Source organism: Dreissena polymorpha, chromosome 6 (assembly GCF_020536995.1).
Source record: "Dreissena polymorpha isolate Duluth1 chromosome 6, UMN_Dpol_1.0, whole genome shotgun sequence".
Classification (NCBI taxonomy): Eukaryota; Metazoa; Mollusca; class Bivalvia; order Myida; family Dreissenidae; genus Dreissena; species Dreissena polymorpha.
In genome coordinates, this window is record NC_068360.1 from 76,223,614 (window position 1) to 76,238,737 (window position 15,124).

At 34.7% G+C, this 15,124-nt stretch overlaps 1 protein-coding gene across 4 annotated transcripts in view; it reads left to right on the plus strand.

Annotated features, from left to right (window-relative positions):
* Positions 1-15,124, plus strand: part of LOC127833606 (TSC22 domain family protein 3-like) — a 124,696-nt gene that overhangs the window by 7,219 nt on the left and 102,353 nt on the right. Inside the window, exon 1 of one of the 4 annotated variants that reach the window (XM_052358964.1) lies at positions 9,856-9,984. The exons of 2 other annotated variants lie outside the window; for them this stretch is intronic. The gene's annotated coding sequence lies outside the window, so the exon portion shown is untranslated. Of the gene's footprint in view, positions 1-9,855; positions 10,077-15,124 lie in introns of those variants that run through there. One more of the 4 variants, XM_052358963.1, reaches the window with a different exon arrangement.

Genomic DNA, 15,124 nt, shown 5'->3' on the forward strand with positions numbered 1-15,124 from the left:
GAAAAAGATATTTAATATAGTAATTCCTAATTCTTACAATTTTTCATTTAGAAACTTTTTTCTAACATTTTCTTCCAAGAACATTGTTTACACCAATTTCAGTGAATTTTTCTAAGACCGTTTTACGTGAAAAAACGTTCTTAGAAACTAAACAAATTTCATTCATAAAACAATTCTGTTATTGGCAAAAGCGATTGACTAGAAATATTGGGATTCCATTATTTTTATTTTTTATAAAATTACCATCTTCAAGGCAAACTTAAAAGAATTACGTCCCTTGAAAACAAAGGGAGACAATTATAATACTGCTTCATGCGAGATATGGGACTTTTATTGCTTGGCAATAGTCTTGTTCTTTATAAAAAAATCTTTTTGATAGCCTTATACATTTTAATTCAGACAACTAATCCTTTAACATTTACTTCAGCAGAAACGTCCCTGTATCTTGCAAATAGACTTTCAACGCCATCTGCGCTCTCGTTTTCTTTTTGAGTTGGTCCAACCTATGGTATGATTACCCGACAATAAAAGCATATCTCTGTTTATTGGAACAACTATGGTAGTCTAGACACACTCTTGTAGCATCCAGACACAATATTGTAGACATCTGAATGATGTGATTATCAGGGGTAATGACCTGGGGGATTGTGACATAAGCAGTCTGCTGTTATATCGCCCTGCAATTGTTGTCACTTTATTCCTACATGTTTGTATGTTTCTATACCTAGTGTTTTATGGGGGGGCTTATATATCCCCCAGCTGCATAATGACATTCTTTTGATTTTTCCTTGCTAAATTGTGTATAACTACATGACAACAGCACTTTTGTTTTTTTTATATGAACAGTATTATGGGAAAATGGATCTTATGCCGTATGCATCCACATGACTAGCTTCAGACCAGCCTGTGAATCTAACCTGGAGTGCCTTAACTCTTTCAGTGCAGGAATCGAATTTTGAAGGCCTTTGCAAACAGTTTGGATCCAGATGAGACGCCACAGAACGTGGCTTCTCATCTGGATCCAAACTGTTAGCTATTCTGATAGTATTCTTTGAAAAAAAATCAAAGAAAATGCTAATTTTAGAAATTCAGCAGACGATTGTAAATTTGTAGTCTGCTAAAATGTCATCTGCAGAATTTTTAAAATTAGCATTTTCTTCGATTTTTTTTCAAAGAATACTATCAGAATAGCAAACAGTTTGGATCCTGATGAGACGCCACGTTCTGTGGCGTCTCATCTGGATCCAAACTGTTTGCAAAGGCCTTCAAAATTTGGTTCCCGCACTTAAAGGGTTAAACTGCTTCAATGGAGTGACGGATATTCCCTTTTATAATGTTTTGGGTGATAAATAGTCCTGTATCTTGTTATTATTTACTATGATTGTTATTTCTTTTCAACTGAAAATGTGAATTCCTTTTTATTGAAACTGTTGAGTCTTGGTTTACTTTCAATTGTCATGTAGCAATATACCACATCTTTACATTGCACTCTGCAGGGTTTTTTCTCACCTTTTTGGGAATATGACCTCTACCCATCCAATTGTAAGGTATATGGATATTAAAACTTGAGACATTTCATTTGTATTCTTAATAGTTCTATCTCCAAACATCTGAGGGACATTCAAATCATCCATTAGGAATATTCGAATTGGATTTAGGAAAAAGGGTACTAAATTTGCTAATGGGAATGTAACAGATTAATGACTTTAAAGGCAGCCAACAAAGCGTCTGAGCTCATGCTTTAAACATTTCTTTTCATGCCTTGAAAGCCAATTCACATAGGATGGATTTTGTTTGTCAATTAGCAGAAAAATTGATGCCAAGTTGTAAAGTTGTATGAGATAACACAATACTAATCCGGTGTGTTTTTTCGTAAAAAATCAGGTCCAGTATTCGGCCCCATACCAAATTAAAAAAAGGATATATTTTTCCCAAATGGGACCTAAAAATTCCCAATGGAAGAAGGCTTCCCCCCAAAACACTAAAAATTAAAAAAGTTCTAAGCTTATTTTTTCCATGTTGTGTTTTAATTTGCCAATATGTGCATATAAATGCAACCCTATTGATAACTGGGCGAGAATGAAAGATAATTTCTGTTAACAATAAACCTTTATTTGCCTCAAACAATAGATAATCACACTAAACTGTCAGATGCCCCAGCAATTGTTAGTCTCTAATCAATTATAAATGAGCAATAATTCAATCAGCTCCATAAACGCTGCCATACATGTATTTGAATTTCAAGAAAACGCTCTACAAAAATGGAAGATTGGAGAAAATGGAAGGTTGCCCCTTCCCCCCCTCCAAAAAAAAAAAAGGTTTTAAATAAGTTGCAACATGTATCGTGTAAGTACCTGTTATCGAACAGCACCTAATATCGGACGTTTTGTTTTGGTTCTGTATGCACATGCGCAAAAGTGCGCATGACGTCACATTGATAAACAAATGGTCACACATGAAGTCCATGACCTACTTGCCTACTTAGCTTGAAACAAATGCGCCAAAAACAGGTTAAAGGAATGCATTTATTGTTATTTACACCGTTTTGTGTGTTTTTTGCTATTACTTTTTTAATGCATTTATCAAAACGTGCATTTACACACCAAAAATCATATTTCCGTTTGCAATTTTTATTTCAGCAGACGCAGATTTGTTCGCCGAGTCCGGGTCACGTGATAGTCATGTGACTTTGTATATACTGGAGTAGTATTTATGAAGTGTCGGGTAATAGGTCATGTTTACATCGGCCGCCATTTTGTTTTGTCTGCTAGAGGTGACAATAATCAGGGAATCATTGTTATGAATTCTTGAAGGTAGTTTGCTGGAAAACTTTACAGATAAATCATTCAATGATTGAACTGTTAGTCATTAGTTAAAACAAAATGTTTTTGTCATTTTAAGTGTTGCAATTTTAAGGTAATTGAACGTAATTTCTTAGGTGTTCGATAACTGGTTCGTCCACCATACAGTCGAAACCAGATGGCACAAGCTTTTTCCGGCTGGCTCTAACTCTCCTCAAAGCACAGATCTTTTATTGCTATATATTCATAAAAAGTTTTGTGGGATGGCTCGAACTCACTTGGACGACGAATCATCGGATAGCTCGAACTGTTTTCACAGTCCCAGTGCCACAGTTTTCACAAGTTTTATTGTTCGGTTGGCTCGAACTCGCTATGGGTCGCATAAAACTGTTAATTGATTAGGCCCTTTTGATTAAAGCTACACAATAATTTATGTCACACAGGTTGCAAACATGCCTTCGACTCAATTGTTAATTGGTTTGAGTAAAAGATGACATTCTGAATAAAATCTGGCGTTGTTTGAAGACTCATGATTATTATGGCTGAAATTGCTAAATCGCTTCTTGCTTAGCATGCTAGAGAAGGCCCCGGTACCCAATCTGGGTGGATATCTAGATCAGCAATACAGAACGGGTGAGTTGTAGGAAGTAAAGGGACAAAGAGAAAGTTCAACGTAAAAAGTAACAGAGAAACATATGAAGCCATTTTGGCAGTAGAAAGTGGCAAAAAGCGGAAATTGAAGAAGAATTAGGAATGCATGTTTAGTTTCTAAGTCGCTGTTCCATGTACCCGTATTTGTGCTACATTAAGACCTGCTGATATAATTTACTATAGGTGTAACTGTTTTAACATATTGGTTAATGAAAAAATAAAGTATATATTTGGTTCTTATTAATTCAAAAGCAGTAAGTAGTACGAAGTAGTACAGAGTTTAGGCAGTATGAATACTCTTCAACTGGAGGTGCAATTGTATTGCTAACTTATGTTAGTTAACTTAACAAAAGTATATTAGAAATCGGATGGCTCGAATTCCAGATGGCTCAAACTGTTGTTGTCGGTCCTGGCGAGTTCAAGCCATCGGGGTTTCGACTGTAGTTCATTTCAGAGCTTTAACTCTCTCCGTGCGGGAACAGAATTTTGAAGGCCTTTGCAAACAGTTTGGATCCAGATGAGACGCCACAGAACGTGGCGCCTCATCAGGATCCAAACTGTTTGCTATTCTGATAGTATTCTTTGAAAAAAATCGAAGAAAATGCTAATTTTAGAAATTCAGCAGAAGACATTTTAGCAGACGACAAATTTCCCAGCATGCAAAGGGTTAAATTCCAAATCGCTGACCTTGTCTATTAATCTATATCTGATCTGCAGTTAAAGGTCATAATAGTAGTAAGTTACTTCATAGCCAGTTTATGAATATAGGTCACTATTGGACTATATTGTATTCAGTATTGTAAGTTACAGTGTTTTCTTCACAAAATCGATCTGGCCTAGTCTATTTGTTTGCTTTATCTTGATGAAATATGAGGTGTTCTTATCGTGTAATTGATTGGCATTCTGTCATTTTGAATGATCTTGATGTTATGTAAATTAAATGACACCATATGAAAACAATTTAAAACAAATTAGTTTTTTATTTGATATATTTACACAAGGAGGAATTAATATTACCTAAGTTAATTCTGTTTGTTTTTTCTGCTATGTAGAAAAGGCCTTAAACGAACCCGATCCCAAAGCAAACAGACCCAATCCCAAACAGAAAAATCCCAATATCAAATTATATATATATTAATTCTTATTATATCTCATTGTTATTTCTTAAACATTTGACAAATTATAGGACTATAATTTATATAATTTTTTCCCATAATTGCCAGGAAAAGAACTGATGTGTCAATATTTGTTGATAAAAAAAAATCCCAAGTGGTTGATAACAATTTCTCAAATTTGCCATTTTATCGATTGAAAAAATCCCATTTTGACCAGACTCCTTTTTTCCCAAAATGGCTTGAACCCCCCCCCCCCCCTGTAATTATTGCATTTTTCAGATTTTTGCTTTTTTCATCAGGCTTCACTTATATGATAAATTTTAATAGCAGAATAGAAAGAATATAAAACTATTACTCACCAACCAAAACATTGTTGATTGTTGATTGAAGGGAAACTACTCTTACAGAGATTACTAAACACTGGATCCCTCCCTTGGATAGCTCTGAATAAGACCCCATTATTGTGTTTGTTAAGATATGAAGAAATTGTACAAGTAATAATAACTGGTGACCTTCAGAACAGTAAAAATCTTCTACATAATGCTCCTTATGAAATTGCCCTTTTTTGACGAAATTTTGTGTGACTATTATTTTGAAATAGTAATACTGATGAATCTGACATGGATAGTTTTTAACTTAAAAAGTGCACCTCTATAAACTTGGCAAGGTCTTGTGACTTTACAAATCATCAGTGATTGTGTAGGAGGTATAATGGACACTGTCTAGGGAAGACATGACCTGCTTGTCAAAGTGTGTCAAAACCTTGAGGCATGTCTTTTTTTTTCAAGGAATCAAACAAGATCAGATTGTAGGTCTGATGTACATTACTACATTATTATGGATGCCAACATATTTTACAGGCGTGCTCAGGGTAAAATATGCTCTATGCATGTGGGTAAAGGGTTTTCTCAGATTAGCCTGTGCAGGCTGCACATGCGTTAAGCCACATTTTACCAGAGTGAAACTCAATTTTTTTTTAACTCTTTGCATGCTGGGAAATTTTTCATCTGCTAAAATGTCGTCTGCTGAATTTCTAAAATTGGCATTCGATTTTTTTCAAAGAATACTATCAGAATAGCAAACAGTTTGGATCCTGATGAGACGCCACGTTTTGTGGCGTCTTATCTAGATCCAAACTGTTTGCAAAGGCCTTTAAAATTCGGTTCCAGCGCTGTAAGGGTTAGTGAATGAGCAAGAATTGCTTTTAACTTTATCAGACAATAAGTCTTCAAAGTTTGTTGGACATAAATCCATAGCTTGTAGGCACTATCTAGGAAGTAAAGTATGATCAATACTGCCTGAATGGCAAGGGCGATATTGTGGGACAAGCAAACTTCTCTCAGTATGTATGGAAGTGTTATTGCTTGTTGTTCCTTTATGTTATTGTTAGATTGGAATGAGGCTTTTCACATTAACATTGTTGTTGTGGAGAATTGTCCTGCCCTTTGATTGCTGCAGTAATGAAATGGCTTTGGATTCTATTACCCAACACCATTCCATGAAATTTACTGAAACTGTCAGTTGTCACATTGACTGAGGTATTTTCAGATGATGATGTTGATTGGGGCATCTGTAGAGTTTCGCCATAACGCCAAACTTTTGTAAAGCAAATTTTTGATAATTATTAGTTATTAAAGGAAAATACATATTATGTGTGGTTTTTGCAAATGTTTTCATTTCATATGCATGTTTGCAAAAATGACAATAAAATTATTATGGGCACACAAATTCAGTAGAGGTGGTTACAGGCTGAACACACTTTTTCCTGAGAATTTGTTTGTCCCCTAAAGAAGGTTTTAAAATACTCAGCAAAAGTGATAAACATGAGATGGAGTGTTGCATATTAAGAACCAATCCCCTTGCTCAGTCAGAGTTCAAAGTCCTAAACTTGGCCAAAGTTTAAGCATATTGTGATGGAGCTGCACACACATAAACCCGTCACAAGGTCAAAGCTCAAGGTCACAATTTTTACCTCAAAGGTGAAACAGGAGAAACCAATTGACTCTTTGACAATGGCACTCTTTCTATGAATATAGCAGGATTGGCTAGCTCAATTACCAGTGCTGGACTACAAATTGGAGGAAGGCATGTTAACCCATTTATGCCTAGCATCTAGAAAATAAAGACCTTGCAGGCAAACAGCATAGACCCAGATCAGACGCTGCATCATGCGCTGTTTGTTTAAAGGAATTTCTGTAAAAAAAATTCTAAATATAGAAATAAATATACTTTACATCCCTAATTTTGAAAATAAATTGATACAATTTAGAAGGATGGGAGAGTCCACTAGGCATAAATGGGTTAAGACAAAAAGCTTTCACAAAGAATGTGTGAGTAGCAGTCTTAACTCTGTCATTTACCAATGATTCTTTTTGTTTGACTGAATAGTTGTTGGACATTACTAAACATCCATACATACAAACTACAACTTTTATTCCCAAGAGAGTTTTGTGAATAATTTTCAAGATAATATATAATTGCTTTAATTCTGCCACTGACAATATTGATTTGGGTCATAAATAATTTTTGAGTTTCACTTCAGGTCAGATCCCAAATTGAGACAAAAATTGATATCTGTGCCGCTACTTTTTGTTCCTTCTATATGTGTTGCCCTATATTGTCTCTTAGATTGTCTTGTTTGCCATAACAGTAAAGTAAGATCAGATCATCAGTTGGCAAGGGAACAACTTTGAAACACTAGACCTTGTGTTGATTGATAATTGTGCGATCTTGATTGACATTATGGCCTGATAGCTGGTTAGGGAATTCACAGAGAATTGCTTATTGCCTGTGGACTAGTGTTGTTGTTCACTGGGAGGAAATTTGACTTGTTATCTTGTGGGATGTTGATGGAATTATTGGTGTGAATATGTAATTGGAGGACATATCAGTGGATTTGTCACCTATTTATATGTTCTTGTTGAAAAATAATATTATTTATATTGAAAACAATAAGCTATTGACATGTTTATGAATAGAAATGAGGATAGCTATTGTCCATACATGTATTAGCTGTAAACACATGAGGATAGCTATTGTCCATACATGTATTAGCTGTAAACACATGAGGATAGCTATTGTCCATACATGTATTAGCTGTAAACACATGAGGATAGCTATTGTCCATACATGTATTAGCTGTAAACACATGAGGATAGCTATTGTCCATACATGTATTAGCTGTAAACACATGAGGATAGCTATTGTCCATACATGTATTAGCTGTAAACACATGAGCCGCACTCTGAGAAAACTGGGCTTAATGAATTTGTGAAAAGTGTCCTCCCAGATTAGCCTTTGCAGCCAACACAGGCTAATCAGGGACAACAATTTTTGCTTTTATTGTATTTTCCGTTTTAAGGAAGTCTTTAAAAATCCAGTTAAGAAGGAAAGTGTCGTCCCTTATTTGCCTGTGCTGACTGCACAGACTAACCTGGAACAACACTTTGCCCTCATGCATTAAACCTTGTTTCCCCAGAGGTTGCCTAAAAGCTAATCCGGTTCCAGCTATGTTTTTGGGTCTGTGTGAGAACTGTTTTAGGATAGGAAGTGGTTGTGCAAAAGTCAGGTAATCAGGTAGAATTAGTGAGGAGGGGGGATGGGGGTCAAGGTTGTGTAAGGTTATCTAAAAATGTAAAATATTGTTGTCTAAATTTGTTTGTTGAGGAATTCATACACAGGTTGGCTTAATTATGGTATTCAGTTTCTGTTACATTCACTTGTATGATAGCAGTAGAGAAGGGATGGCATTGGGGTGTGTGGTTGGGGGTGAAACTATCTGAGATCTAAAGTTATGTGACATGTGATAGAAGGGAGTGAGCTGTTGGGTGTTCAATCTCAGGCAGGTGTGCAAGGTATTGATGGCATAGCAGTAAGTAGGATGGCATTGCTTGTAACATTGGAATGAATCAAAGGTTTTGGAATGTGCCCTTATATATGATAAGTTAAGCATTTCTCGGAAAAGTTGCTGTCAATGATAAATGATATGATTATAAGAGTGAATGATAATGTCGAGCAGTGTTGAAAGTATTTGCCAGAAATGCTTTATTATGGCTGTGATGTATTCTTTATTTGCACACAAATCTTAAAACAGAGGAATTTCATACTACCCTTGCATGCTTATCAGATAAGAGAAAGGCATAAAATATAAGAGAAAGCTGATTTTAGTGCCAATTATTTAAGTTGCCATCCGCCGAAAAAGTCCAAACTAATTTTCTTAGCCAAATGTTGGCGTTTCCGTCTGCATAATGCACTTGTGAAGTGAAGGTAAACATAGAAACTCTCCATATCTCTTAAGTTTTTGCATTATCATGTTAATACTCAACCAGTAATTTAAAATACTGAAAATATGTACTCTTTTAATAAACATTTTTTTTCTTTCTCTAAAAACTTCACAAAGAATGTCAGTTTACAAAGGTGTAAAAAACAGCATACAGGTGGATTTACTGCTGCTGGGAAATGCTAATGGCATGTTCTCATCAATAGATTAAAGATACAAAAGACTAAACCAATATTACATTATTGTATACTATGTGATGTATTGATTTGTCACCGTTTGTGATGACGTAATCAATACTTGGCAAGCTAATAAAGGTCATCCAGGCTACTCCTGAATATTGAAAAATGCTTGAACCAGAAAAAAACAACAGAAACAGCAATCTGTTATTTCTCTTGGAAGATAAAATGTACTTCTCCGAAAAACAGGATATTTCTGGTTTAAAGATTTTGTGCTGGATTATTTTGTGGTAAGTCAATAACAAACTCTCTGAAGCCCTTGGGACAACAGAATGAAATGCTTTTTTCTCGCGGCATCAGGTGACTGAGGAATTATGAGCGTCTTGCTGTGATTATGACAATGCCCAGGAAGTAACAGTGGTTGACAGATGATTCCAGAGAGGAATGGATTTGTTTCGTGGTGCATTAAACTTGCTCATACTGCTGTCTTGAAAGGTTGAATTCCTCTCACAAGGTTGAGGAAAGGCTGAAGTGTTTAAGTTTCAATATGTCAACAAATCAGTTACATTATAATTCCAAGACAAGCATTTAAGCCTTCAAGTAATGCAGCTGACATTTATCTAAATGACCTGTTTACATAAATAGGTTATGGTATACTTAAGTACATACAAGGGATTACATGTGTTATTGGTAAAATGCACTTTTTCTACATTCAGTAGCACGATTGTGGCCTGACTTGTCTTTGCTCGGAGATAAACAAGGTCACCACAGGCTGTTTTACGCTGCGCTGTTCAAGGTGTACTACAAGTCTGGTATTTATCAATGGGTGACATGTTTACTACAGTGTTCAAGTCTACAGCACATGTAACAGTTGTGTCTATTAATTAACCTGTATTATATACTTACTGCTTGAAATGGTTGAAATGTGCACAGTGGTTTTAAATCCCCTTGTGGATTATAGTGTGTGTGTTGTTTTTTTATTAATAAGGGATTTGTGTGAAAAAAAAATTGATTTAATAGTGCAGCTGTGTTAGGCATCAATAATTATAATTGTGTGAGTGATCTTCACATTTGTTTAATACTAATAATAGAATACTGGAAGTGTTGATTAAATTCCATTATTGATTACAGTAGGGTTCATAGATTTTATGATAGATATACTGTTCTAGCATTGATGAAGTTTATTACAAGCTTGTGGTTAGCGATGAAATTGAGATGTTCGACTATCATAGAATTCAGTAGCCTTGAAATAACATTCTCTTAAAAATGTTTGACCATGTCTAAATCAGTTATAATCGTAGTAAAGCAAGTGGATAGTGTCTAGATTATCTTCTTTAGCAATTGCAAATATTTATAATATATATTTTGTATGTATTTAATTCCAAAACAATCTAAATTTCGAGGTAAATTATCAAACATTGAAAGTAAAAAGTAAATGTTAAAGAAGATGTAAGTAAACATTTCAGTCTGTTAGTGATGGTTATTAAATTTAAAATGACAGTCATGGAATTGAAACAGTGTATAATACTATAATGTCAATGGAGAGTTTATGCTAGAAGTTGGTAGTATTAAACCATGTACCACTTAGATATGTATTTTGATGCATTTGTAGTCCCATAGAAAGTTGAATTTAATTAAAGACCTTTGTTACTACATATACGATTTAAAGGCTTCATTTCCAACCCTTACTGATGAGGAGCAAACAGCATAAAAGCTGAACAGACTGTGAGTTACTCGCAGGCTGTTATGGTTTTATCCTGGTTGCAAAAGCCATTTTAACTTTGCTTCTAATGGGGGAAAGGGTTAAGCCTGGATATAAATTATCCTGGCAATTATGCCAAAATGACTGGAAATTATGGTAACATGTTAGATAGACATTATTTCTCAATAGTTTCTATAGACTGATCCCGGAAATGCATGCGTTTAGAAAAACCCACTAATCACCCCGGTACAAACAATGCTGGTCCATTAAATCAACCAATGATAGCTTACTTTAAATAATAACGGTTGATACGATGTGTGATTTTGAAAGGATTATAAATGGGTCATGTTTATTTGTACCAGCAGATTAGTGGGTTTTTCCAAAAAGTTGCTTTTTTCCGGGATACATATATTGGCATTGTGTCTGGACCATACAGAAAGCTGTGTACATTAGACTTTCCTGTAAGATGAGATGTTCTCATAAATTCATTGAAGTGTACACTCATGTGTATCATGTATAACCCTAGGTCAAGAAGGTCAAACATTATTTATGTTTTTTTTGTTATTATAAATATATGATCTTTAAACCAGTCCTTAATGGATTTGTTTACAGTAAAACTGCGATAACTCGAGGAATCACGGGACCGACATCGATGCTCGAGTAATCACAGGTTTCGAGTAATCCATGGTATTATTTGTTTTCACTGTCTTGGTTAATAATGCTATATTCTGACCGCAAACGCTTTATTTACATTTAAGACGGTGCTAGAGAAAGAAAAGGCTTTGTAAAAATCGCTTAAGGTTACAGTATAATAAACAAAACAATTAAGATGATCGTAAATTCATTTAATTATTTCAACATACACACAAAACATAAATATTATCAAAAATATCTCATCAATATTCACTGTACATGTAGCATAATTATTCAAAAAAGCACACAAGGTATGTACATGCGCATGAAAAACACACACACACTAAAAACAACATAATCACTACACACTTTGCATTTTATGTACATTAGTCAGACTTGTGTTGCGCAAAGTCAAGGATTGAAGATCGTCGCAACCCATCAGCTTCCCAGAACTGATGGCGGAAGACGTTTCGCGATAATTATCGATAGCTGGTAATTATTTAATTATCATTAAAACTGTGTAGCTTTGATCTGCTTCTCAAAGGATGACAATTTGCAGTGTTTCTCAAACTGCAACTAACTTCACACCTAATCGAGCGTCTTTTGTCTGCTTGATTGAGCTGTTTTCACAACTCGAATATTTTTAGCACCGACCAGACGAGAAAGCGTCTTCAAAAAACTGCCAGTTAATTAGGTGTGAAATGCCTTTCAGGGACCGGCACACGACCTCGAGTTATCGAAAATCGCATGTTTGAGTTATTGCGGGTATTTTTATAAAGACATAAAAGGAAAATGCTAGGGACTTTCTTTAATGCTCGAGTAATCGCCAGTTTTCGAGAAATCGCCAGCTCGAGTTATTGCAATTCTACTGTATTACAGTTTAAAAATAGTTCACAAACCTGAAACATTTTTTATTAAAATTCAGGTATCTTATTTGCTGAACCGTGACAAAATTCAGTTTCTAAGTAATGTAGCATGTACATTTGTGTGACAGTAAACTATTGTCACAAGGACAAATTTGGACCTGTTTAGTTTGGTGTTAAGTCACAGTTATAAGTTTAGTATATTTTAATTCTCAGAAACATGACTGGCAAGTATTATGATCTGATTGTTCACAGTTATATATATATATATAATTATTCTGCCATTGTAATTCATGCCATTAATGCATCTCAAAAAAGATGTTGCGCGCGTGATCGATTAACGGCTGTGCCTTAAAAGAGTATTATTCACAACAGTCAGGAAATTCCATACAAAAAGCTACATGTACAGTACAGCCAACACAGAACAAACATATTTCGAGATCAGTATGCGGCAGCATATCATATTTCGCCGCGATGCTTCGCATCTGTCAGCCGAGGCAAACTGCGATAAGACACCGAGTCGGTGCGCATCATAAAATAGAAATCTTTTTAAAATGATAAGTTAGTCAATAAATTTTAAAAGAACAATTATAATAATATTTAAAATCATAATTTATTTAATGTATCTATTACTGCATACTTAGTATTTTTCCAGTCGCTATATATAGAAATCTATACTGAGAGCAACACACCAGTATTCAAATTTAAAATCCATGTGCACAGATAGTGATAATAACAAAGGTAACAGTAAATACTCATTACCCGATAATCCTGTATATTCCAGTTTTAAAACTGCAAATTCTGGTAAATATTTACGATAAAAGTTCTCATGAATTTCAAGAAATACAAGCATTCGTCATTTTTCTTAAGTGTAAAATAAAATTTGGCATTTGTTTCTATTTAAAGATGTGATGAAATAACGTCCAATCGGGGCGTTTTTTTTTCAGTTGAACACGCGTACATCGCCTGACGTGATGTTCATGTTTTTATACAACACAAAATACATGTACACTTTCCATGTGACGTTCTGTCTGCATAATCTACATGTCTGCATAATTTTCGCGCAGTTTTTACCGGTACCACGCCAATAGGAAACAATAAGCGCTGCAAAGTTTGGGATTGGGAAAAAGAAGCCCATGAAATTGCAAAAATTGGTGTCGTGAAATGTTCAAATTGGGTATTATAGATCGGTGTAATTACTTGGTACTTAGTCACACAAACCAATTAAAATATTCATTTACATGCATTTTGGCTTGAAAAGTTCAATAGAAGTGCACATTTGATTTGTTCACTTGCAGATAATGCTTTTTGTTTATATCAACAAAATTGATGCAATTTTTCTTTCTTTTAGGAATTTTTCAGATTTTAATTGGGAATTTTTCGGCGTAAGCTGCATAAGCCAGCTTTTCACCTTAGCCTGACCTTTGTAAGTGTCCAATAAAATTTCCCGCGGCTAGGTACGAATGAATACACTTCATTTATTCCATTGGCTGATTTGAGTATACCACCAGAACATTGGAAACATATCCGCGTCTTTGTAACACTGTTTTACTGTATGAAACAATTTTATCTCGAATGAAAAGGCTTAATAGATAGAACAGTTTTACACTCAATTCTCTACATCAATACAGTTTGTGCGTACACCTTTTATTTTCAGAGTATTACCAGCGCAAGAGCGTTTATACTTAAAAGGCTATGTTCTCATATTTAGTACTTACTTCCTTATTCCTGTCAACATGTTAACATGTAAAAGTATAAAGAGCAATGGAAGCGAGGCCTCACTTTAAAGCATTGCATTTCAACCCGCGAGGTATATCGGGTCAATTCGCGGACATTCAGAGTTTATATACAGGTCATCACCGGAGTTGGCGGCCAGTAAAATAATCGTTATATAATAAAGACGCTATCCGTGAACTAGGTGACCTGGAATTTTCTTTAGACCAGAAATATGTTAAATGAAAATATTCAGCAATATAATTATGGTATGTAAATAATAGATTCTTAATGTGTTTTCAACAATACAATGATAAATATTATTGTTGATAAATTTAACAATAATTATTCGTCCATATTGCTTAATGTACTAAAGTGATATTATGAGCATGTAACAGTTTATAGGTGTCTATCGCAACCGTTGATTATTTTTGATGTTTCTACTTCATATACACTAATATTAATTAATGCATCATCATCATACTAAAACAATATACCAGAAAGAGAAAAATAATGCATTTGAATATCAACCGTACTTTCGTTTGACCACTGATCATGCGTTTACGAGTTGAACCTAAATTTAGTTTTAGTGCAGATTTGTTCATACGACACAAAGACACGAAATTGTTTTACGGATCATTTCAGCTTACAGGACTGGGTGGGTCACGTAAGAATATCGAATATAAAATATATTTTTATAAACAACTGGTAGCAAGGTGAGTTGCAGATAATTAATCAGTAACCACATTTTAACTAACTATTTTGACCTGTTAATTCTTTTCAGCTCAATTCAACAGTGCAAAATGCCCATAATATCACTTTAAGCATTAGCACTATGATAATTGATACTGTTAATAATCGAATCAAATAGCAATGCCCGACAAACCACTAAAACAGGTTTGTTCGAAGAACGCGCCTATAAATACGGATACTTCTCGTGTGGCCGGTTGACTCATATGTTTAAATTTCACTTCCATTCTTCTTTTGGTTTTCTGTTTTGTATCTATAGGTTTATGACCAGCAATATGTTATAATGTAAAATAAGCCGCGAAAACTCCCCGTAACATCCTGTACTGCGTGTGATGCAGCTAAGAACTGCACAGAAAAAGACATTCGCTATCCTTGATCTCATTCATTAAACTATTTACGCCGTATATCTTTTTTAAAGATATTTCTTGTTTAGTTTTCCTT